Genomic DNA, 23,457 nt, shown 5'->3' on the forward strand with positions numbered 1-23,457 from the left:
TGTTTAAAGTTTCGTAGATTTGCGTCTTTCCGACTCCAAGTGTCTGCTGGATCCTTTTTAACTTTGTGTCCAGCCTCGCTCAAACGGATGCGTTTCACTCGCTCCGCTCCAGTCGTTACAGTTCTTCTACGTTTCGATGCGATGATCTACACGACGTAAGTGAATAAAGTTAAAATCTTTCGCAATTACAGTAAAACGCACGCCAATAAAAAGTCGCTTACACGTCTTCGTTTCGAATCTGATGAATGAAAACGGCGAAGCGAACACGTTTCTTCGGTCGTGTCGAGTGGGTGCTGCTTTTAAGATAGTGCCGCGTTCTCCAGGACGTAAGTGAATAAAGTTAAAATCATTGAAAATTACGGTAAAACGCACGGCAATAAAAACTCACTTACACGTCGTCGTTTAGAATCTGATGAGCGAAAAACGCTAAGTGAAAACTTGTTTCAGCGTTGTGTATTTTCCGTCGCATCGGGTGGGCGTTACGTGTATTTAAGCTCCCGCGGCATTACACCTCCATCCGGGTTACGCGTAGTGGAATTTCCGCTTACGCACGTTCCGTTAACACGTAATATCGTAGTCAAAATGTTAATGCATAGGTTTTTATTCCGGGTGAAGGATATTCCTTTCCATAGAATTCCGGGGATGGGAATATTTACTGTAGTTGTGAAGCAAATCTGCGGAAGTTCGAGTGTAGATTTTTAATGTTTGTAGTACTGTGCAGTACATCTGAAATTCAGAAATGGAAGTCAACGCATACTTGTCGCCATTATAAATGCCTCTTATTAACCCTGATTACAGTTCAGATGTCCTAAAAGGCTTTTCCTGATGTATATATACAGTATATTTTTTGGTCACATTTTACAGCATCCAGAGGATCTCATTGTTCAAATGTATTGTTCAGTTCAGGTCACGGGTACGAAGAAAGGTGGAGGGAATTATGAACCGTTCCAATTCCCTAAGATTCATTTTTTAAAAGGCTTCTGATAGAAAGGAAAACATACAGGAGAAAAAAACCCCCCTCTTGAACATGTGAACTTTATTCGTGGTTCTTGATCATTTTGAATGGAATTGATTCATTTTGATTGAATGAGGGTGTGCACCCTTCTGCGACCATCTTATTTCAGTTGTTTTATCTCAGGTTACAGTTGTTGCACACGTTATTGGTCACATTAAGCATAGGAGAACGTTTGAAATTCAAAAATGAGACTAAGATTACTATCTTGGTCTTTTTTTTTTTTTTTTTGCTGTCACACTAACCTCACATCTGAATTGGGGTACGGAAACTTTTGATTCCTGCTGTGTCTTTCAATAGGCAGATTTTTTATGGTGTTTTATTCATGAATTGTCCCATACGTCACTACAGTATTTCCACTGTTTGTTGTCATTCCTTGTGGCGGCATTTCCATGACCCCGGCGCTCACCAGTGTTCGTTCCCAGCTGCGGGAGTGAGCGTCCAGCTGACTACAGCAATGGAAATCCAGGGCGTAATCTTCTTATGTAAAGCACAAAACACACAGTGTGTAATCCTTCTTCCAACCTCTTTGGTGATAACACAACTACAAAACTCAGACACTTTGCACATGGGCATTATAAACAATACGGTATTTGCCACAATAGTTAATGTACATGCCACACCAACAGGTGGCGCTATAAGCTCTCGCTTTATGATTTGTATGTGCTGTTGCTCCGTGTGTTAAAAAAGCAGGTGCTTGAAGGTTTATAATGACCGTTACTTCTATTGACTAAATAATATGATGTTTGGTTCTCTTTTGGTTTAGGTGTAAGTTTTGCACTAAATGTGTGTTTTGACAAGTTTAAGTTTGTGCTATCCATGTTAAAATATGTTTCAACCCTGTGAAATGGCAAAAACTTTCAAGAATTGGTTTTAATATGGCTTTGCTTTATCCCACTTTTTCCACATATCTCTCTTTTTATTGACAATTCATGTCTTGATTTCAGTTATTTCAGTTTGAATGGCATTTGTAATACAATTCACAATATTAAGGTATCACGATGAGCCAAGTTGCTGGGGACGTCATCACGACCAGAGATTATACGTCACTACGAATATATATATCTGCTTCTTGTCGAACCCGAAACCAATATTTGTTCAAAGATCGTACCATAAAATAATGCATTACACATCTTAAATCGTTATTATTGCTCGATGCGTGCACGTGCTGCACTGTCAGAACGCACGCCACCAACCCCTCCCCTCCCGGTGCCGTGACGTCATCTCCCCCGCCTTCCTGACCGTAAACACAGTGTTCATCCGCACCGACTTGACAAAGTAGTGCGACTTTTCATACTTGTCGTGGTCACATAATGGGAATGTCAAGTTTACCGCCCGGCAAAAGATGAAACTTGTTGGCCACATTAACGCGTATATTATTCGTTTCGTCCACATATGAACATGATGATCATGCAGAAAGTGGCAATAAATCACGGCCAGTAGTTGGTTCGCAATCGCTACTGTCAACTATCCGCGTCGAGGGACAACGTGAAGGCCGATCACAGTTAGCCAGCTGGGCGATAAATTTGACCAAGCAGTCTCGGTGGTAGCATAAACTGACATTTGTCGTAAGTTCGTATAAATGAATTTTTGGGACAGCGTGAGACTCTCAAAGCAAGCGGAGGGATACAAGCCAACCAGAGGTCTAAAACCCCCGCCTACTCCCCCCCCCCCCCCCACTTTCTCACCTCGCCGACCGCGCCGCCGCCTCCCGATTGGCTCTAACGTCGCAGAACCCTCGCTTCCATTGGCCTGAGGTCACTGTCAATCACAGTTCGACGACGCCCCCCTCAGGACGAGCATCGGCTCCATTTGCAGAGTCGCTAAATAGTTACGCCGCACGTCAAGTCGGAGACAATTTGATCATTCGCAGCCGGGGCGCGCTCGGCCGGACGAAGAACAGTAGGCGGTCGCGATTTGGGACACTTTGAGCCGCCGTTGCACGCAGCCAGACCACGTTCGCCTTCTCCGGTATATGTTGATGCTCCTTTGGCCCGGTAAGTCATTGACTGCTGTTTCTGTCCGGGTTCGTGTCATCTTTTTCGGGGTGAGCATGTGTGTGAGTCCGCTGCTTAGGAATGTGCGTGGAAAGCTGGAGGAGGAAGGTAGTTTGTTTTTGTTGTTGTTTTTACTCACGTCACTTTGTTTCAGTGTGGCAATAACAACACGCTCGTGTCTCACTCGCTGCATTTACTTTTATTTACATTTTTAAAAAGTGATGTTTGCTTTCGGGGGCGGCGGGGGGGGGGGGCATCTGCCTTGAGCACCTGGCTTTGATGCATTAAGTAGTAGCATGTCATGGAATACAGTACATGCACGAAACTTGTACACTGCATCTTAGCCAGCATCAAAGGCGTGACTGTAATTCGGCTTTTTCTTTGGCTTTTCTTGACACCAAATTGCATTCCATATGAATTTAAACCAGACTATATTTTTAGGTCGGGGGGGGGGGGGGTTGATGTTGTTTACTTATTTATGTAAAAAATGTGCTTTGCACGTCCACATAATTGGGGTTCTATGACAGTGAGAGTTTTACACCATAGCAGACATTTGGTGTTAAGGTTTCACTCTGGAACAAACAATTTATTGGCGGTTTTGTAAATACTGGTTCTGTGATAATGATGATGATGGTGGTTTTTACCCAGGTAATGAAGTTTCGGTGAAGGCGACAGTTTTACTCTAGTCTGGAAAGTTAATACAGCAAACATTTTAATATGGTGAATTTTACCCTGGAATAAACAGTTGGTGGAAGTTTACCCTGCAATGGACAGGCAAAGAAGGTTGGATAGCTTTGAGCATTTTACCTAAAAACAGAAAATTCCTGTGTAGCTTTGTCTGGGAACAGACAGTTAATGATCGTTCTGCGACGGTGACAGTTTTACACTGGAACTGACGGTAAGTGCTGGTTCTGTGATTGTGACAGTTTGACCCCAGGAAAGGACAGTTAATGAAGGTTCCACAGTGCTGAACATTTGACCTTTAAACAAACTAGCGCTGGTGATGGTGACATTTTGACTTTGCACCCAACAGTTTGTAAAGTTTGAAAGTGTTAGCAAGTTACCTGAATGAAGGTCGCACGATGGCGATAGTTTTACCTCACCCCGTGGTTGGGCAATGGAGGTTTTACCCTGGAACTGACAGTTAATGGACAGTTTGACCCTGAAAGACAGAGTCAATGGAAATGTTAGAATTGAGGCGAGGAACAGATTCCCAATTTCGATAAATGGCCGATTAATTTAACACACTATATTGTGATGAAAATACGTTTTTAGTCCCTTGAATGAATTACCGGCCGAACATTTGACTGTTTACAACAGAGGGGGGGGGGGGGGGGGGGCGTGGCACTTCTTTGTGTGGTAAATGTCAAAAACAAGAAGGGGGCCCGGTGCGTGGTTAGCACGTCGACCTCACAGTGCAGAGGTCGTGGGTTCGATCCCGGCTCCGGCCTTCCTGTGTGGAGTTTGTATGTTCTCCCTGTGCCTCCGTAGGTTTTCTCCGGGTACTCCGGTTTCCTCCCACATTCCCAAAACATGCAAGGCAGGCTGATTGAACACTCTAAACTTTCCCTAGGTGTGAATGTGAGCGCGGATGATTGTACGTCTCTGTGTGCCCTACGATTGGCTGGCGACCGGTTCAGGGTGTCCCCCGTTTAGTGCCCGAAGAGAACTGGGATAGGCTCCAGCACGCCCTGCGACCCTTGCGAGGATAAAGCGGATCGGAAAATGGATGGATGGATGGATGGATGGAAAAAGCAATCAGCAAAAAATTGGCAAATAATCACAATTTAATAATGGCTCTATGAAGGGGACAGTTTTACCCTTGATGACCGTTTAACCCTGCAATAGACACCTCAGTAAGTTTCAACAATGGGATTTTTTTTTTTCTAGAACTGAGTATTCGTTTCACCTTGGAACAGGACAGTAAGTAGACAGTTTTATCCTGGACCGCGCAGTGAAACGTTCTCAAATGCTGACATAGTTTCACCCTGGAACCAGACTTTATGGATTTTTTCCCCCCCTCTGGAATAGACCTAAAATGAACGCTAAATAGTTACAACAGTTTTATACGGCAACAGACGGTAAATGGAGCTTCTCTGATGTTGATAGGATTATTTCTCCGGGTTCGAGTTAGCGCGTCGCGGTGCAGATTGTGAGAAGTTTCATGTTGTATTTTCTTGATTTACAGTAGCGGAGGAAGCCGGTTCATTGCGCGGCGCTTGTTGACGTCTTTACAACTGCGTCCATCTATTTACTCAGCGCGTTAAATGGTATATTTACGGCACGTGTGGACATAAATCACAATTTCGCTCCTCGAGGACGGTTTGTGTCGCAATCCGATAGAATAAAGTGACTCAGTTTTTTTTTTTTTTTTTTTTGCGCCAAGCCCATTTCCTCCCATTCCGCGCTCATTACGGCACGTAATAGCCTTTCTCCCGGAAGGAGAGTGTCATCAAACTTCTCATTTCTTCCTCAGACCATTTTACCGGTGGATGCTGCCGACACTCGTCCTCACTTTCTCATCATTGTCTTTAAGTGAATGCGAGAGCGTGCACCGTTTCCCTGCTGTGTTGCGGCTCATCATTCGCCCACTCACTATATTGTGGATTTTGAAGTCATTGGTTTTTGTGGGTTTCGAATTGAGAGCGCTTGGCGTACAATGTAGTACCATGTTGTGCTACAACATGCGGTGCTGCAACGAGCTCGACTCGAGGAGATGCCATGAATAGAAGATGAAGAACAAGATGCAAATTAATGGACAAATACAAAAATATAAAAAAAATACACCAATATTAGACCAAAAATAAACATGCTAGATACATTAAAAAAAAACTTAGCAAAAAAAAATCTAACTTCATTGGGCGTGGGTGTGTAGAACAAGTACCACAACATCAAAAGAATATATGCCATAAAAAAAACTATGACCATTACAAAATTTACCAATCTATTTGAAAAAGCACATGAACATGTAAAAAACATGAAAATAAAAAATACTGTGGGGAAAAAAATTCTATATTTGACATAACTACACAACAATTTTGGATCCAGAAATATGAGAAAACCCATTAAAAATATTTGACAAAAAAAACTTTAATTATCATAAATTATCAAGTCACATGACTGAAACATTGACACTAATATATATTTTTGAAAATAATGCAAACTATTCAGCACGAAATATAAAATATTAGCAGCAAAAAAAAAAAAAAAAAGAAAGAAAATAGTAGGGAGTACAGAAATAGAACAAAAATACAATCCAAAAAGTTTTTTGGACAGTTTAGCCTGCAAAGTTCAAATTCTCAGATGTAACCTAGAATTAAAAAAAAGGCTCTTCTTTAATGACGTGCAAGTACGGCAGTCTCCTGGTTGCATCCCATTCAAAGTATGCAATCCGCACACTGTAGCAAGTATTGTGGGTGGACATGTCGGGCGAAAGGGGGGGTGGTGGTTGGGGGGGGGGGGGGACTTAAGCGGCAGCTACCTTATGACCTTAGTGCCACTAATGTGCTTTTGTGTTCCCGAGAGCCGTGACTGGAGGCCGGTGCAGCGCAATGCTGTCCACAAACTTCCATCTGAGTTGTGACTGCGTGCCGGCTGCAGTGTAAACACAGCAGGGTCCTCCTGAAAGTCCAGTCTCTCTGCTGAAGTTTTGGGGGGTGGGGGTGCTTTTTTTTACCGTTGCATTCATCTTCAATCATGAAATAAGACAAAATATAAGTTTACCGAAAAGCCGGCGATCAGGTCAGGGTGGACGGCGCCCCTCGCACTTGAGTGCTATAACAAAATAAATGTTGGATTCGATTTTAATAAAAAATTCAAAACGTGAGCAATGAATACCAACATATGAGAAAATAATGCACTATTAAAAAAAAAAATAGACGGAAAGCACATTAACTCACTCACTCCCAAAGACTTTTTTAAACGTCTTTTCGGACTTGGTCCAGAATTGGCTGGTACTGAATGAATTAATTGAAAAGTACAAACGTGATTCAAATATGAACATTAAAAAAAAAACGATAAAAATACTGGACTTAAATGCTAAAATTGTTCAAAATAAAATATGCAAATTACTACAATTTTAAACAACATATTTCCATCCATCCATCCATTATTGAACCGCTTATCGTCATGAGGGTCACGGGGCGTGCTGGAGCCTATCCCAGCTGTCTTCGAGCAGCAGGCGGGGGACACCCTGAACCGTTTGCTAGCCAATCACAGGGCACACAGAGACGAACAACCGTCCGCGCTCACACTCACACCGAGGGACAATTTAGAGTGTCCAATCAGCCTGCCATGCATGTTTTTGGAACATAGGAGGAAACCGGAGTACCCGGAGAAAACCCACACAAGCATGGGGAGAGCATGCAAAATTCACACAGGAAGGCCAGAGTTGGAATTGAACACTGCACCTCTACATTCTGAGGCCGACGTGGTAGCCAGTTGAACAACGTGTCCGCCCAAATAAAATATTTATTGTTTAAAAAATGAACACTAGACCAAAATCCATATGTAAAAACACTAGAACATGATCCAAAACTATCATACAAATTCAAAAATACAGATCTACACTATATTGCGAAAAAAATTAACATGCGAGATGAAAAATGCTCAAATATTACACCAAAATGCATGTATGCACATTTGGACTGCACCGGAAGAGATGCAGCCTAATTCCAGTATGAGCGAGAAGAGACAGAGAAGGTCCCCAACTAAACTCGAGTCATTGTCGTTCCCAACAGATCAGAGAAGATCCGCCTGTGAGTAGTTTTGCTTGCCTTGTTTGTGACCGTGTACGTTAAAGGAGCAGTTATTTGAAAGTTTGGAATTGCCGCTTAACACCTCCTGTATGCTAATGTTTGTGGCGTTAGCATTAATCTCGCGAACTTTATTCATTTTAAATAGATTTGTTGAACAATTTGGGTGAGTAATGTACAACATTTAGTATTTTGTTTGCAGTTTGACAGTAAAATTAGCCTGGGGCTGAGAAATAATATTGGGGAAAAAAATAGTACGCATCTGTATTTGTAAAAATAAAAATGTAAATATCAGGGAGGGGAGACCAACCCCCATCATCGGTACCGCTCATTTAAGGAAGTACAATCACTCTCGTTTTTTTCGCTCTCTTCCTGCCGAACGGCCGGAACGTCGCTCAGCTGGCGTGCACTCCAGACGTGACACAGAGCGCTGTTGTGCGCCGCGGGGCTGCGTTGCACCGACCACTCGGTTTGCCGCACGTGAACCTTCCTCTCCCTTCAGATCCTTTTACAACGTTTTCTGCTCCTGCGGCAGAGCAGCCGGCAATGCATCACAGAGGGGAACGCTTGTTCTGCCGGCTTTATTTGCCACGCATACGACGACAATTTCCAGCCAGGTCCGAATCGGAACAAAAGATGAATTTCTCATCAGGCTCTCTGGAGAACTTTAGACTGCAGTCATGCTAAAAAAAAATGAGGTGAAAGTACAAAAAGAAGTAAACGTGTTTAAAAAATGTAGATGGAAAAAAGTGCATGAATATTGAGGGTGGGGGAAATGTATTGGACAAAAATACACAAATATAACTCAAAATTTCACAAATATTTAACAAAAAAAGTTTTTGGATGCCAAATGCACAAATTTTAGGACCCCCCCCCCCCCAAAACAGATAAATTCTAATACTGCATTATAACTAAAATTGTTAGTGCAAATATAATAATAAAAAAATATTTGAAAAACCTCCAAAATATTAGACAAAAATGCACAATTATTTGATATAGTTTTTAAAAATACAAAGAGAAATTCATTGAACGAATGCAACATTTTGACAAAGATTTAATGTCATGATATGTGAAAAATATGAGTCTTTGGAAAAAAGTGCAACACAAAATATTTTTTTAAAAATCTGTTAAATATACAAATAGGAGATTTATAATGACAAAAGCATGCAAAAATATGCTGACAAATCCTTAAAAACACTAAATGTTAAAATAGAAAAATCTGCAAATATTAAAAACAAGGCACCAAAATATTCAGAAAAACATGCAAATATTGAAGCGAACACCAAAAATATGAAAACAAAATATTGCAGAATACTAAAATCTTGTGCAAAAGTAGCCCAAAATATGATCTTGATGATTGTGACACAGAACACACACAAACTTAAATAAAATGTTAGAAAAACCTAGATTAATATTATATTTGTAAAAAAAAAAACAAGATCTCACAATAAAAAAAAACAAATTTAAAAATCTACAAAATATCAGACACAAATGCACATATATAAAAACTACACAAATATTCCAAAATCTGCAAAAATTGATTTTATTCATTATATATTTGCTTCATCGGCCAATACAATCAGTGATCTGAATTTTATTCTGCTAGACATCGGATATCGGCATCTGCCTCCCAAAAATCCATCAGGTAGTCTATTTTTTCATGAATAATCTGGGCTAAAGGCCTTAAGCGATCGCGGGGCGATCCAATGCGCTGTTGTTGTCGAAAGCAGTCAGGCTGGCGTCGAAATGCTGCTTTTGGCCGCTTACCTCTTACCTCTCTCATGGTGGAGGAACGTCCTGCCAGGTGAACATGTGTTGTCCGTGTGTCCGGTATCTTGCCAGGGCAGGCCAACACACCCACGCTCCCCCACTCTTCATTTTGTCTGTTTCCACGCTTGAATATGAGGATAGGAAGGACTGAACTGCCATTGCCCAAAATATACGCAAATATTCCACACAAATGAATTTATATTAGAGAAAAAGATCTGCCAAAGTACAAGTTGGAAAAAGGGCAACAAATAGGAAAAGAAATACAACAAATACGCAAATATTACCAAACAAAAATGCATGGTGATTAGGGAGAAAAAAAAGTACATATCTCATATTACACAAATGCCTGATGATGACATGAAACATAAACAAATATCACACTATATGAAAAATATTTGACATAAAATACTTGAACACCAGGAAAAAAATGACAAAAGTATTTCATGGAAAAATGCTCAAAATTCAAATAGAAAAATACAAATATTTGACCCCCCAAAAATAACCCCTTCAACCCTTAAACAAAAATACACAAAATGCATGATTATTACAAAATATTAATGTAAAATGTATATTCGGAAAACTCCCCCACAAAAATGCATGAATATTTGATCAGGACCACACATTTTACATGAAAAATACCAAAATATGAAATGAAAGTTGTAAATATGGCCATTCGATAAACAGTCAACAAAAAATATGCAAATATCAGACAAAAATCGTAAAAATATGACAAAAAGGCCTGACTACAAGAAAGCATCAAAGTATGAGAAAGAAACATAAACATTACACTAATAATGATAAACCAAAAAAAAAAAGACAAAAGTATTGACATTTTCTAAAAATCGAAATATCTAAAATATCGATCATGGAGTGTCCCAATGTTCTTGCCTCTTTAAGGTATTTGTATGAGTCACCTCGCCGCAGTGAGCCGTTTCACTCAACATTGAATATGGCGGGTCTGTCTATCATCAGTAGATCCACAAAAAAGTCTTGTCCAAAAACACAAACGAAGTTGGACCTTTTAGTTTGAAGTGACAATTTTAGCCATTTTCGAGTTGTCCTGTCAGAGACAGACAAGTGCGAGAGATTGGTTTGATTTCTGCCAAATTTGGACCAAACAGATGGGCGGCGGTAAATTGCAAAAATATTTTGTTTTGGTGGGTCGAGCATGCCGGCAAAGCTTGATGAATCTCGGTTGGAGGCTACCTTATATTTTGGTCCCTGAAGCCAGTATAATTTAGCAACATGAAATTTGGTTGGCATGTGGATCATCAGTAGACCCACAAAAAAAATTCAAAGTAGCCATGCTGGAAAAACACTGAAGTCTTCATTTTTGTTTGAAGTGGACAGTTTTGGGTGATATTAGCCATTTGCAGGAAAAAACAAACGTTTCCTAGATGTTCTGTCCAACTGCTACCAAAACTGATGTGGAAAACAAAATATCAGGATGGAGTGTGCATTTATTACTTGAACCTTCATTTCGGGTTCAAATTGCTGCTGTGTGCTGATTTGTCATGCGAGATCCAATTTTAAATGCTTCACTTCTCGGTTTGACTGGAACAATACCGGACACCGGATCTCCCCAACAGCACATTTCAGTGGACAGCCGGCAGGCCTTCACTCCTGTCCTAAAGGTCAGCGTCGCTGGACTCTACTGGATCATTTACACCGTGATGATCTCATTGTGGAGTCATTCCTGATCTTTTCATGCACTTGGCTATCATCCGTCCACCCCATGTTGCATAAACATTCATGGAAATTAAAAAAAAAAAGGGCGGGGGGGAGATGGTAATCCCTGCTCAGTTGTCGATTTTTGGCTAAAAATAATCAGCACAGAGCGCTAAATTTATCTGCTGTGCCTCCGAACGGAATTGCTCTAAATACGCCGCTTCCGAGCCAGGATGGAAATGACCGACCTGGCTTTGATTGCTCCGAGTACAAGCAGATGAGCAAATGAAAAACACAGAATGACGACGACATTTGTTTTCATCAGGGATTACGAAATCTGCCAGAATCTGGCCGACTCATAACATTTAATATCCGGGAAATCTGTGCCTGCCGACGCTTTTATTTCTCTCGACAACCACAGGCGAGTCTGATCCAAAAGCCGGCGGTCCGGCTTGGATCCACAAGCTGCGGAGTCTCATGTAGGCTAAAGGCAATTTAGAGCGCAATTTGCGGGATTATCCTCAAGTGAAGGAGGGGCCGGGATGGTCGCAGAAAAACCCAAACTCTGAGGCCCGGCTTGACCTTGACTGGGTCACGGTGTCAAAATCCACTTAGATTCCATTTGAATCCGTTTAGTTCGGCTTCTGGCAACCTTCAGCCACGCTTACTTTTGATTTGAAATTGCTTTAAGATGCTTGCGCTTGGTTGTCAATTACGCTTGCGGGAGCTTTTGGCAGAAGATTGAAGCGGAGAGAAAGAAACGTGATAATGAAGAGTTTTAGTTGGGATTTTTTGCCCTCGTGTTAGAAGTGACAATCGAGTCAAAGTTACAAACGTCGCGGCGTTTTGATGAACCCTTTCAGGGACAGCGGTTACGACAGTGGACAGTTTATCATGTTCTCAGGTTACAGGGTGCATGGAAGAATAATATTGTGGATGCCCCGAATACTTTTGGTTATTTTTTGACACATTATGACAAACATTTAAGTGCTATACGTAACTTGAGAACGAATAAATTAAACTTTCTTGGGACCCTCGAACTTTTAACTGCGTCCTCATCGTTTTTTTACCCTCTTTAGTTCATGTTCTCAGAAGTGTTTTTTGCCTGGCGTTTCGTAAAGAACTAATCCAAGGGTGTTTGCTTTTGTCGGCTTTTCACAGTCCTTCGGAAATGTTCAAGGCAAACAGCATTGTGGGCGATCGCCCGACTGTTGAACACTCTTTCTGGGTGATTCACATTTACGGAAAAATATCGTAATGCTTCATGGCTTGGGCGGGGGGGGGGGGGGGGGGGGATGATGAGGACGCTGCATAGACACAGATCTATCTCCACACATAGACATACATGGTGGAGCTCTCTCTTAGCCAATGGGATGCCAGGATGATGCTCGGTAATAGCCAATGGCAGAGCAGCTTTACGTATGTTGCGTTCCGGAAACTCGGAGCTGCGAGTTAGCAGCCCAGACTGTATTTTTTTTAACCTTTCGCATCTTGAAATTTCTTTCGTAACAAGAGGGAATATTTTCCTGGTGAGGCTTTTTGTAACTTGAGAATTTCGTATGAAGAGACGTTCGTAAGTAGAGGGACCACTGTACTCTGGATCCACTCAATTAAACCCTTTCGTGCACCCTGTCACCTGATAAGCTGATAAGCTGTCACTGAAGTAAGCGCTGTCCCTGAAAGGGTTAATGTTGCTTAGTCAAACAAACAAAAAAATGATTTGTATGTGGGGCTTTGCGTTGAGTCTCCTCGGCCGAGCCAGCAACAGAAGGTGAAACCAGAAGGAGATCATATGACGGCAGCGTTACCAAAAGAACAAGTGCGGTCGAACCCCCCCCCCCCCCCCCCCCAAAAAAAAGGTTCTGGCAAGCGTATATGAGCAAAGCCAAAACGAAATCTGAATTTAGCCTCAGCGAGACTCAACAGGACTGCCGGTGGCATAGTGAGCAACCTCCAGATCTTCAATTCCGTCTTCTTCCCGAGCCGCAATGAGCGCTGCTGTCAAAAAGCGTTGGCAGCGACTCCAACAAAAAGCATTTCTGGCAAAGACGACTCACAGCTCGTATTCCGCTTTGGAGCAAAAGGCTCTTTGATTTCAAAACACGGAGGCTGGGAGATGAGTCTCTTCCAAGACATCTTTCTAAAACAGACGCATGACATTTTGGAGATTCGATGTTTTTTTTTCTGCGCCTGCTACTTCCTGTTTTTGTGTTAGGAGGGGGTTGGGGGGGGGCGTGTGAGTGCCATTTGAGCCTCCTCATCTCAACCTCTTCCTTCATCAACTCTGTTGAGTTGTTCACAAACAGCCAACACGCGAGCCAATCACCATCCGGCATTTAGTCTTGACCAACCCCCAGCCAAAATGAATGGACCGCGATCCGTTACGGTCACATCGATTTAGAATGTAGTCTAAACCCGAGCCTCATTTTTTTATATATTTTTTTTAGTTTGAGCATCGTCACTTTTTTTTTTTAAGGCCAACTCCTTTTTGAAGGACTTACACCAGTGGTTCTTAACCTTTTTAGAGGTAGCGAACCCAACCAGTTAATATGCACATTCACCGAACCCTTCATGAGTGAAAAATAAATTAAATTTATTTTTTATTTTTTACAAATTCAAGATTTAAAAAACCCCCACACATTTATTAAAAACACAAAAAAGTCAATAAAATTTCAAGAGATAAGTATAATTTCTTTTTTTTTTTTTTAATTCACGACAGTCACACCTTGACCACGAAGCGAACTAAATTTCCCACAGCGCTGATTGGACAAGCAATGCCATGTGATCATCTGCAGCCAGTGATGACCAAGGGGGCGTGTCATAACTAATTAACACGTTGAGTCGCGTGTGTCTTACTCTCCATGGCAGAGGCTTCGTCGAACCCCTGCGGTTCGAACAAACCCAGGTTAAGAACCACTGTCTTACACAAACGCAGACTCTCACCAAATTTTACAAGGGGCCGTTCATCTTATTGTCGCTATCGGGCGGAATCTTCACATTTTCAAAATGGCCACTTTCTCGATTGACTGACCGAACATTTTTAGACGACATTGCTTTCATAACATCAACACCAAATATATCGTACCACAATATATGTGGAAAAGGTTAGCGGGCCACTGCTTTAACACACACACACACACACACACACACACACACACACACACACACACACACACACACACACACAAATACGCACACACACGTAGACACAAACAATCAAAAAGGTCCTGGAAGTAATTAAAAATATATATATTTGCGCTGAACTTGTGTAGATTTTCTCAAATGCGGAAGTTTTTTTTTCCCTTTTCAAACAGGCAAAAATCAAAGTGACGCTCGCTCGCAGTCGATGTGGAGAGCGAATGAGTGTTAGAGAGAGAGAGAGAGTACTTGTTTGGTGTCAGCATGGCAGGCATTAGATAACATTTTATTTGATGCTGTTCAATGGCTGACTCGTCCTCACCTCTCGCCCAGGCCTCTCCAGCCCACACATGCGCACACAAGCAAAGACACACACTCATACACACACACACATCCGCCCACTCGCACACACATCCACACACACGCACGCACACAATCTCTGGAGGATTCTGGTACTTGTTTATGTTATTGAACTGGTTATCACATTACAGCTGCAACTCCAATGTCCTCCCCTCTTCCGCCAGGAGGATACAGACGCCAAAGTGTCTTTTTAGTGTCTTGCTCGCACGTTGCCATCACGCGACGAGCTTCAGTTTGCGCGGGTGTGTGTGCGCTTCCTCGTTTCCGGCTTGTGGTATGCTTCACGCAAACAGACATCGACAGCGCTATTGTTGTTTCAGCAAAGCAGCGAGCTCTAATAACGACCACATGGAACCGCGCTTCCGTTTCTTGCCTCAACTGCAAATGCGATGGCTGCGCGCGCGGATGCTTTGATCGAAACGCGTTTTTGGAATGCCGTTCACGCTATTCAGCGGGATGTTCCGATTGATGTCCAATGAAATTGAAGCCTTGCGGAGAAATGCGGGAAGGGGTGCGCAGCAACCCTGCAGGGACACAACACTGCGGAGTGGCCATGTGTCAGAAACCGACAGAGACTGTCGTGAAAGACTTGAAACGGAAAAGGTCACCTTGAATACGCATGGCGTTAGTGCCGCTGTTTTGGTTCGCGAGGAGGTTCAGCAGTTAACTGATGCCAGCAATGGGCAACTACCAACCTTGTTTCGAGGTTATCGGATACTTGCGATGGAGGCCGATACCAATGACCAATACCAAGGTGACATCTTGTGGCCAGGTCAGGAACTAAATGCCATAGTTGATACAACTATTTTTTTTTTTTTGGACGTGATCTCTGTTTATCCTCACATATGCCTTTTATGATGCAATTTGCATTATTACTGTGTTGCGAACAAATGTATATTTGCTCATTCAAAATGGATGAGATGATGACTTTCTCCATTATTTCATATACAAATACTTTACTTATTGTTTTGGTCCCTTAAGGCTTACGAATTACCAACACAATATGTAACTTTTTTTTTTTTTTTACAATGCAGTACTATATTATTTGACTTTACAACTGTTTTTTTTTCCAGATTTTTTTGAGGTGGGCGATTTGGGGATGGTTGAATGTCAAGATCTTTGTTTTACGTTATGTGTTAATGTCGAAAAGAATCAAATTGGGCCTAAAAAAGAAATCAATAGATTTTTGCCGATTAATCGACCATCCGATTAATCGGAGGTTTCTTTTGCATGTTTTTACCAGATGAGGAAAAGGATAGACTTTTTTTTTTTTTTTTGGAGCAAAAATTTAATTGGTGACCCTCGTGAGGATGGAGTAAGCCACAACATATCGTTATTGGTGTGTGTGTGTGTGCGCGCCTGCGCTCACGTGGATTCGCGTGTCAGGTTCATGATCTCAGGACGCTGACCGCGTTGCTCGTGTTTTTGTCGCCATGGCGACAAGACATTGGCGTCAGTGACTTCTCACAGCGGCCGCGGCCACTCGCCGTTCGCCCAGCTCGCAGCGATGTTGTTGGACAGGACGCTCATGAATATGAAACGGCGAACACGGCAGCGGTTTAGCGATTGGGCGACAAACTCGTTTGGCGGGTTTTGAAAAGTTGAAACTTTTTCAGCTGTTTTTGCCCACGCGGCAGGAGCATATCGTGCACGTATTTTTTTTTCCCCCTCACTTGCTTTTGTCGTCAAACGAACAACGGGTATAAAAGGCTTTGCTTTCAAGTCTCAGTTTGTCCTAAATATCCCGCCACATTTCCTTTTTTTTTTTCTCCCCCCTCACACGACAAAAGTTTCTAAGCAGAAATGTTAGCATGTGGCTCCTGACATTTCTTTTCTGCTCACAACCGTTTTAATTCCGAATAACTGAAAACAAAAAGTAATATCAATAAAGGAGCCAGCAAAAGTTATTTGGAGAGCATCAAATTATAATTTTGAAAACACACTGAGTCAAATGTTCAAAAACATTCTTATGCTTTTGACGCATACATAATTCAAATGAACTTTTGAAACGACCCTCATCAATAACGGAATCGTTTTTACATATTGAGAGCCTTGAAAGTGTTTACGCCCTCGGCGTTTGTCGGATTTTAGTGCAACAAATTAAATGAATAAATCAATCAGTAAATAATACTGGCTTTGTAAGAAGCACATGATGCATTATTTTGAGTCAATGGTCCTGTATCGTAACTGGAATGAATTATTTTAACATCGTAATTAGAGTAAATCGTATCATTTGGTAGAATAATATGAGAAAATCACATTGTAAACGAGAGTAAGTCTTAGTTAAAATCGGATCATTTTTTGAGTCATTTTTCTGTGGAACCCCGCATACGTGCTTTTCAGCAATTGCCATGTAATTTTCTTTTTACATTTATTTTTTAATTTAAAGAAAATCAAATGGTGCCAGTGGGTACTAGTTAGCCCCACGGACAATGCGAGAAGCCCACGGGTCGATTCTCAAAGTAGCTCACCAGTGACGTAAGACTGTGATTCACTAAGAATAATTAAAACAGAGGAAGAACGTTACCATCTATTTATATATTTATTTAAACTTAACATGGGTCACGTTTCGTCTTTTACCAAATCTTGCGATATTTTTTCTAACAATAAAATAGATGGTGTTCACTGGGGGGCAAAAAAGCTTTTTATTTACCCCCAAAAATGTCATTGAAGATTTTTAATTTAAATTGAACTTTTTTTCTTTTTTTTTAATTTTCCGACTGCGAAACTGCGCTATTTTTGCTCACGGGTTGTCATACCATCCGAATCTGCTATTGGCCCGTGCCTAGCCTCCCGTCATTGTCATTATTTGCCGTGCTCATAAAAGAATGCCTCGTTTAAATTGGACCTGTGAGATTATAACATTAGCGTCATACTCGAACATGCGTGTCATTATCCGTATACTATGTTGTATAGGTGTCGTCATTGTTTCCTATTCAAGTGATGACGGATTAACATGATGGCTTGTTCTTCTTCTTCTTCTGCTGCTGATAATGCAGCCGCCTCCTCCACCGAAGCAAAGAAGCTTATAGCTTTTAGCCTTTAGCTCGGCTCACCGCTAGCATCTGTCGCCACACAAACACACGCACGCACGCGCACACGGACTAAGGCCTCTCCAACACATGCTGGAGGGTCATAAAGGCATGTTTTCATGCCCAGAGAGGAGGTGGTTGATACGGCTTTTCACCCAGGACAATTCCTCCGGAGTCACAACAGGTGTGTGTATATGTGTGTGTGTGCATGTGCGTGTGTGTATATGCGCACACTGAGGTGGAAGCTCTACAAAGGGGGAGAAGAGAGGACAGAGGACTTATGAAGGGTCCCCTCTGACCCACCTGCAGCCTGTCAGCTGTTGTAAGCCTGTTAAAACGTCAGCTGTTTCTGAGCAGAAGTGTGTGTGTGTGTGTGTGTGTGTGTGTGTGTGTGTGTGTGTGTGTGTGTAGGGGGGGAGGTTGCATAGTTCATTGGGTGGTCAGTTGTTTGGTTGCTCCGACAGCATTTCGGCCATTGGGCAGGCCAACTTAATTTGTAAAAAAAAAAAACAATAAAAATAATCTAGGGTTCTTTTCTCAATATTACAATCAGGATTTAATATGAGATTTTTTTTAAGGTTCTCTTCCCAATGACATTTTTTGGACAGAGAGAATCAGAAAATGGATTTCCATTCCAATCAACAATATCAAATTTAAAGTGCAGACTGAATATTTTGGCCTTGTAGGTTAGGCTAATGCTCAAATAATGGCAAATCTGAATTAAGTCAAAAGACGTTTATTTATGGATTTGAGATTGGGTTTTTAATTTACGAAACACTCGCAGTCTTCATCTTCACAAAAATTCAACGTACATTCTTTCTCTCCTCTGTCTGAATATAAAATGAGGCTGACAGATCAAGAAAAATGAAGCTGTTCCCCCCCGATTCCAGCTTTTATGATTAGAAAATTGCATTTGACTACATAGCAATGTCGATTTGAATTCGATTAATTGTACAGTCCAACTCCGTCCATCTTCCAACAGCCCTACAAAATGGCCAACTCACTTTAAACCCGTGCGGCACCTGAACCGTCAGCAGTGTCCAGGAGCTTTTTGGCCTGCAATGAACTTCCTGTATCCTGCTCCGAACCAACCCCCAGAGCAAACCTTTTCATTTCATCGGGGCGCCTCTGCTCTTCTTTTACCGCACGTAAGCGAAACGTCTGCCGCCTCCCGATCGGTCGCGGCATGGGAGTCATCACGGCTGTCGGGTGATTTATGACTTTAATTTACCCGACAGATTAAAATATAACACAGCCACACGGGCGGCGTGTTAATGAGGATATCACGGCAAAGTCCCGCTCGTCTCTTTGCGGATTCTTCATTTTATGAATTTCACCTTCAAACGAAGAAGCAGCAGCTGAGGACGTTCTTTTTTTTTTTTTTTTTTTTTTTTTTTTAGTCGGCAGCTGAGCCGAGCAGACTTGTAGCGTCTGTTAGGGCTCGTCGTGACTCTCTTGAACTTTCACCTTTGGCTGTGACCGCTTCAGGGAGGTTGGAAGGGGGGGCTAGTCGGGACAGCATGTGTCGCATCTTATTTGCTAGAAATACCGTAAGTCAGGCATTTGCTCATCTGAGTCCACAAATCAAAACATTTGGTACACTTGCATATTCATTCACAACAGCAAAAGGAATACTGAAATGCACAAATATTGGGGGAAAAATGCCCGCAAAATTATGTGGAAAAACGAATTTGAAAAGATTGGAAAAAATATTAGATGAAAAAAAAATGCCAGAGAAATAAAAGATCAAAAGTATGAGAAACAATGCACATGTCATGCACAGTTTAAAAATACAAAACTTCAAACATAAATACCGTACCGTAACAAAAGGCGCCGTGTCAGTTATGAGTGTTATTTCTATATTTCATACATTCACAAGACACACTTGCTTGGACGCGGGTATGATAAAGTGTGCTATCTTAAACAAAATACGCTAGCATGCATGCTCGCTAGCGTATGTTTTTAAAAAGGCAACGGGGGCAAAACTGAAATCGGTGGTACTTTTATTAAAGTATTTCACAATGTACTCACATTATTTTTGGATTAATCCTCATCCAGGCATGGAGAAAAAAAAACCGACATCCGGTCTATTCACGTAAACCTCACTCAGCCACTCTCTCATTTTCTCCATCGTCCATTCAGCCTTTTTGATTTACCTTCACGAACACTCCGCCTGGAAACGTTTGTTTCGGCGCGGTCTTTCTCTTGAAAATTACCATAGGTGGCAGTTTCTGTGTGAGCTTGAAAAAATGCTAGCATGTATGCATGCTAGCTAGCTAGCGTATGTTTTTAAAAAGGCAACGGGAGCAAAACTGAAGCCAGTCGTACTTTTATTGAAGTATTTCACAATGTACTCACATTATTTTTGGATCAATGGAGGGGGGGGGGGGACAACATCCGGTCTATTCACGTACACCTCATTCAGCCACTCGAAAACAATAATAAAAAAATTTAAATCGTGATTAAGCTTTTTCCCATAATTGATCAGTTTGCGGCTGAGCAGCTTTCAAGAAGGTTTTTTTCAGCTTTTTGTCTGCGGCATGTCCCGCTTTCATTATTACGCCGCAGGATTTGTCGAACGTGTTCGAGAGAATGTGTACAATTGCCACACAATGTAGGTCAGAGCAGAGGAAAGCTTTGTCATTTTCTTCTAATTTCTCCAATCCTCCCCAGGGAGGGAGAAGGAAGGCTCATTTACATAACACCGTCAAAGCCTTGCGAGCGCGTCGTGTTCATTTCCACGCCTATTTGTGGCAAACGAGCGTGACTTCTTTTTCTTTGTAAAGCAACACAAACAAAAAAAAAACAACAACAACAAACAAACACAGCGGAATGGCGTTTGGCAGCCATGGAAAGCTCAGCTCAGCTTTCGACTTAAATACATGCGCCTGCAGGCCGACTGGCTGCCTTCTTCGGAGTGTTCTCCTGTTTTGTTTTGTTTTTTCCTTCTCCTTTTTCTTGGACAAGAACGTCCCGCTGCCTCCCCCACTCAACCTGGCAGGTCCTCACTTGGCTCGGCGAGAGAGCGGAGGAAGGATCACAGATCCTCGTTTCGGGCCGGTGGCCAACATTGCGGGATGAGGAAAAAAAAAATAGGCATTTGTACTAGATAGTTCTCATACAGCATGGACTTCCACTCACAGGATAATGAAATCGTTGCAGGCAATAAAAATGTAATACACCTATTAAAAAAAAGTATATATTTTTTGTTCTTGAAGCCTTTATCCTCACAAGGGTCCTGGGGCGTGCTGGAGCCTATCTCAGCTTTCTTCGGCCAGAAGGCAGGGTACACCCTTGAACCGGTTGCCAGCCAATCGTAGGGTACACAGAGACAAACAACCATCCGCGCTCACAACTAGGTATTGTCTGTTCTGAAAATGTGTTCTCCATTTTGGCAAACAGGAAGAGTTTTTGTATGCTGCCGATTTAAGCAGTATAATTATTAATGAAGAGCTACAGTTGGAAATTATTTTTTTTAAAAAACATTGGGAGGTTTCATGACATTAACACTCGATGGACGGAATATGCGGTATTGATTGGTCACCAAATTTTTCCGGAAGAGCCAAGAAGTACTCTTGTCCTTCAAAATAAAAGGCCTGCCTTGAGGACTGTAAAAGGAGCGAGTGAGTTCTTGCGAGCAAAGGCGACTGGGCTTCCCAAGGAAAAACTCTCAGCCTGGTGCCCTTTCTTGACCTTGAAGTCTCCGCTGGGGCTGGGAGGGTGTGGGAAACGGGGGGCCGGCAGCGGGCGGAACAGTCGCGTCATTGACTTTCCACACAACGCCACGAATGTCCGAGAGGGGTGCAGCGGTCGCGTCTGTGCCAGCGGCCCCCGTGGGCCACATTCCAAGAGGCGGTCGCGTCTGGAAGCACTAACTAATATGGAGAAATCGCGCCGGGCTGCCAGGAGACCCCCAAAAATGTGCCAGATGATGAGAAACATCAACAGTGCTGAACCAAAAAAAAAACAAAACAAAAACAAACTGTGATTAGGGGGAATGGCCTTATCTCCAAAACCCCTTCCTCATTTACTTGCAACGCTGGCCGCCTGTTGTTGCTCAAGCACCGCCGGCCCCTTAACGTGAATAATTTTTGGACCCATGAAGGGAAACTGGGTAAATTTCTCACGGCATACCTGAGGATTTGGCACAACACCACAGTTGGACGACGCTCACGAGATGGCGTCAACGTCTGGTTTGGTGCGAAAGAATGCGCATGAAAAGATCGTTTTGTGACTTTGGACTAGGGCTGAACAATTCGGGAAATTCAAATCAACATCACACAGTCGTGGAATGCATTTTTCAAATGCAGTTTTGGTCAGTCGATAGGCTTTTTTTTCGTCAAATAGATATGTACCGTATTTTCTGCACTATTAGGCGCACTTAAAAGCATTCCATTTTCTCAAAAGCCGACAGTGCGCCTTATAAACCGATGCGCCTTATACATGGATCAATATTTTGATTTCTTGGCCGTAGTATTTTTAAATTTGTAAAGCGCTTTGTTACAGCCGCAGCGGTTCTGAAAGCTCTTTCTAAATAAAGCTGTATTGTATTGTATTCCCTTTAGCATAGCTCCATCTAGTGGATGCAAACACAACCACAGCCTGCTATTGTAGCTTCTATTCTCTGCGCCTTATAAAGCGATGCACCCTATATACGTATGAAAACAGATTTAAAATGGGCCATTCACTGAAGGTGCGCCTTATACTCCCAAGCGCCTTATAGTGCGGAATATACGGTCCAGTATATTTTAGTGTTTTATTTATATTGTGTGTAGATAAGTTCAGCGCTGGAACAAAGTGCGTTCAACATGTTTACATTTTATTTCGTGAAAAGTTGTCATGATCAAGTCACAGATTTGTTTGCGTTCTTCTTGTAGTCTTTTGGACGGACTGACATGTTTACGCCACACTTTGCCTGATAGAATTTTGGGAACTTGTCATAGTGGAAGCTTAAAAGACGGCACGACAAAGCATTCAGTAACTTCACTGCTTCTATTCAAGTCATGAAATAAACTGTCTCTCATATTAATTTGTGGTTCATATAAATGCAAATTATAAGCCTAAACCGTTTCTAACCCTTTCATGCTAAGCTGTCCACTGTAGTGACCGCTGTCCCTGAAAGGGTTAAAAAATCTAATATATGTACAGTACTTTGAAAAAAAAAGATTAAATATAAAATAGAAAAGGGCCTTGAAAATGGTAGAGACCCTTAAAAAATTGCATCAAAAATAATTGCATAATATATCGCAATCGCAATATTGAGGTCAAAATTCTCATTTTTCTAAATTTTTCAAAATGGTTCAGCCCTACCTAAGACCCGGCAAACTGATAGACGACACAGACTCATGGCTTGTTTAATGGGGAAAAACATCCTGTTGCGTACCTTGAACTCACTGCAAAGTTACCGTCTTTTAAATTCCCGAGATGACATCAAAGCTCGGTTTGATGTGGGGGCCGGGGGGTGTCGAAAACGATGACTTTTTGTGACTTGAAAGCACGAGGGGTGATTGACAAGACACTTGAGACGAAAGAAACGGCTCGTTTGATGCAGAGAATGTAGAAAAAGATGATCTGCAATGGTCGGGTTGCTTTTTTTTTTTTAAACGGATAAATACGGTTCAGGCTTCAATTCAAGTTTCAAGCCTGAGTTAGGCCTCAATCAGTGAAGGGTTTCAAATTCAAAATGTTTTCAAGACAGCGCAAGGGTTTCAAATTCGATGGGTTCT

At 42.0% G+C, this 23,457-nt stretch overlaps 1 protein-coding gene across 5 annotated transcripts in view; it reads left to right on the top strand.

The window, feature by feature from the left end:
• The first annotated feature begins 2,821 nt into the window (after positions 1-2,821).
• Positions 2,822-23,457, top strand: part of mef2d (myocyte enhancer factor 2d) — a 71,210-nt gene continuing 50,574 nt past the window's right edge. For all 5 annotated transcript variants that reach the window (XM_086112861.1, XM_086112856.1, XM_086112859.1 and 2 more), the window contains exon 1: positions 2,822-3,009. The gene's annotated coding sequence lies outside the window, so the exon portion shown is untranslated. The remainder of the gene's footprint in view (positions 3,010-23,457) is intronic.

This window comes from Hippocampus guttulatus, chromosome 6 (assembly GCF_054856545.1).
Source record: "Hippocampus guttulatus isolate MCC_2025c chromosome 6, RoL_Hgut_1.0, whole genome shotgun sequence".
NCBI classification, from domain to species: Eukaryota; Metazoa; Chordata; class Actinopteri; order Syngnathiformes; family Syngnathidae; genus Hippocampus; species Hippocampus guttulatus.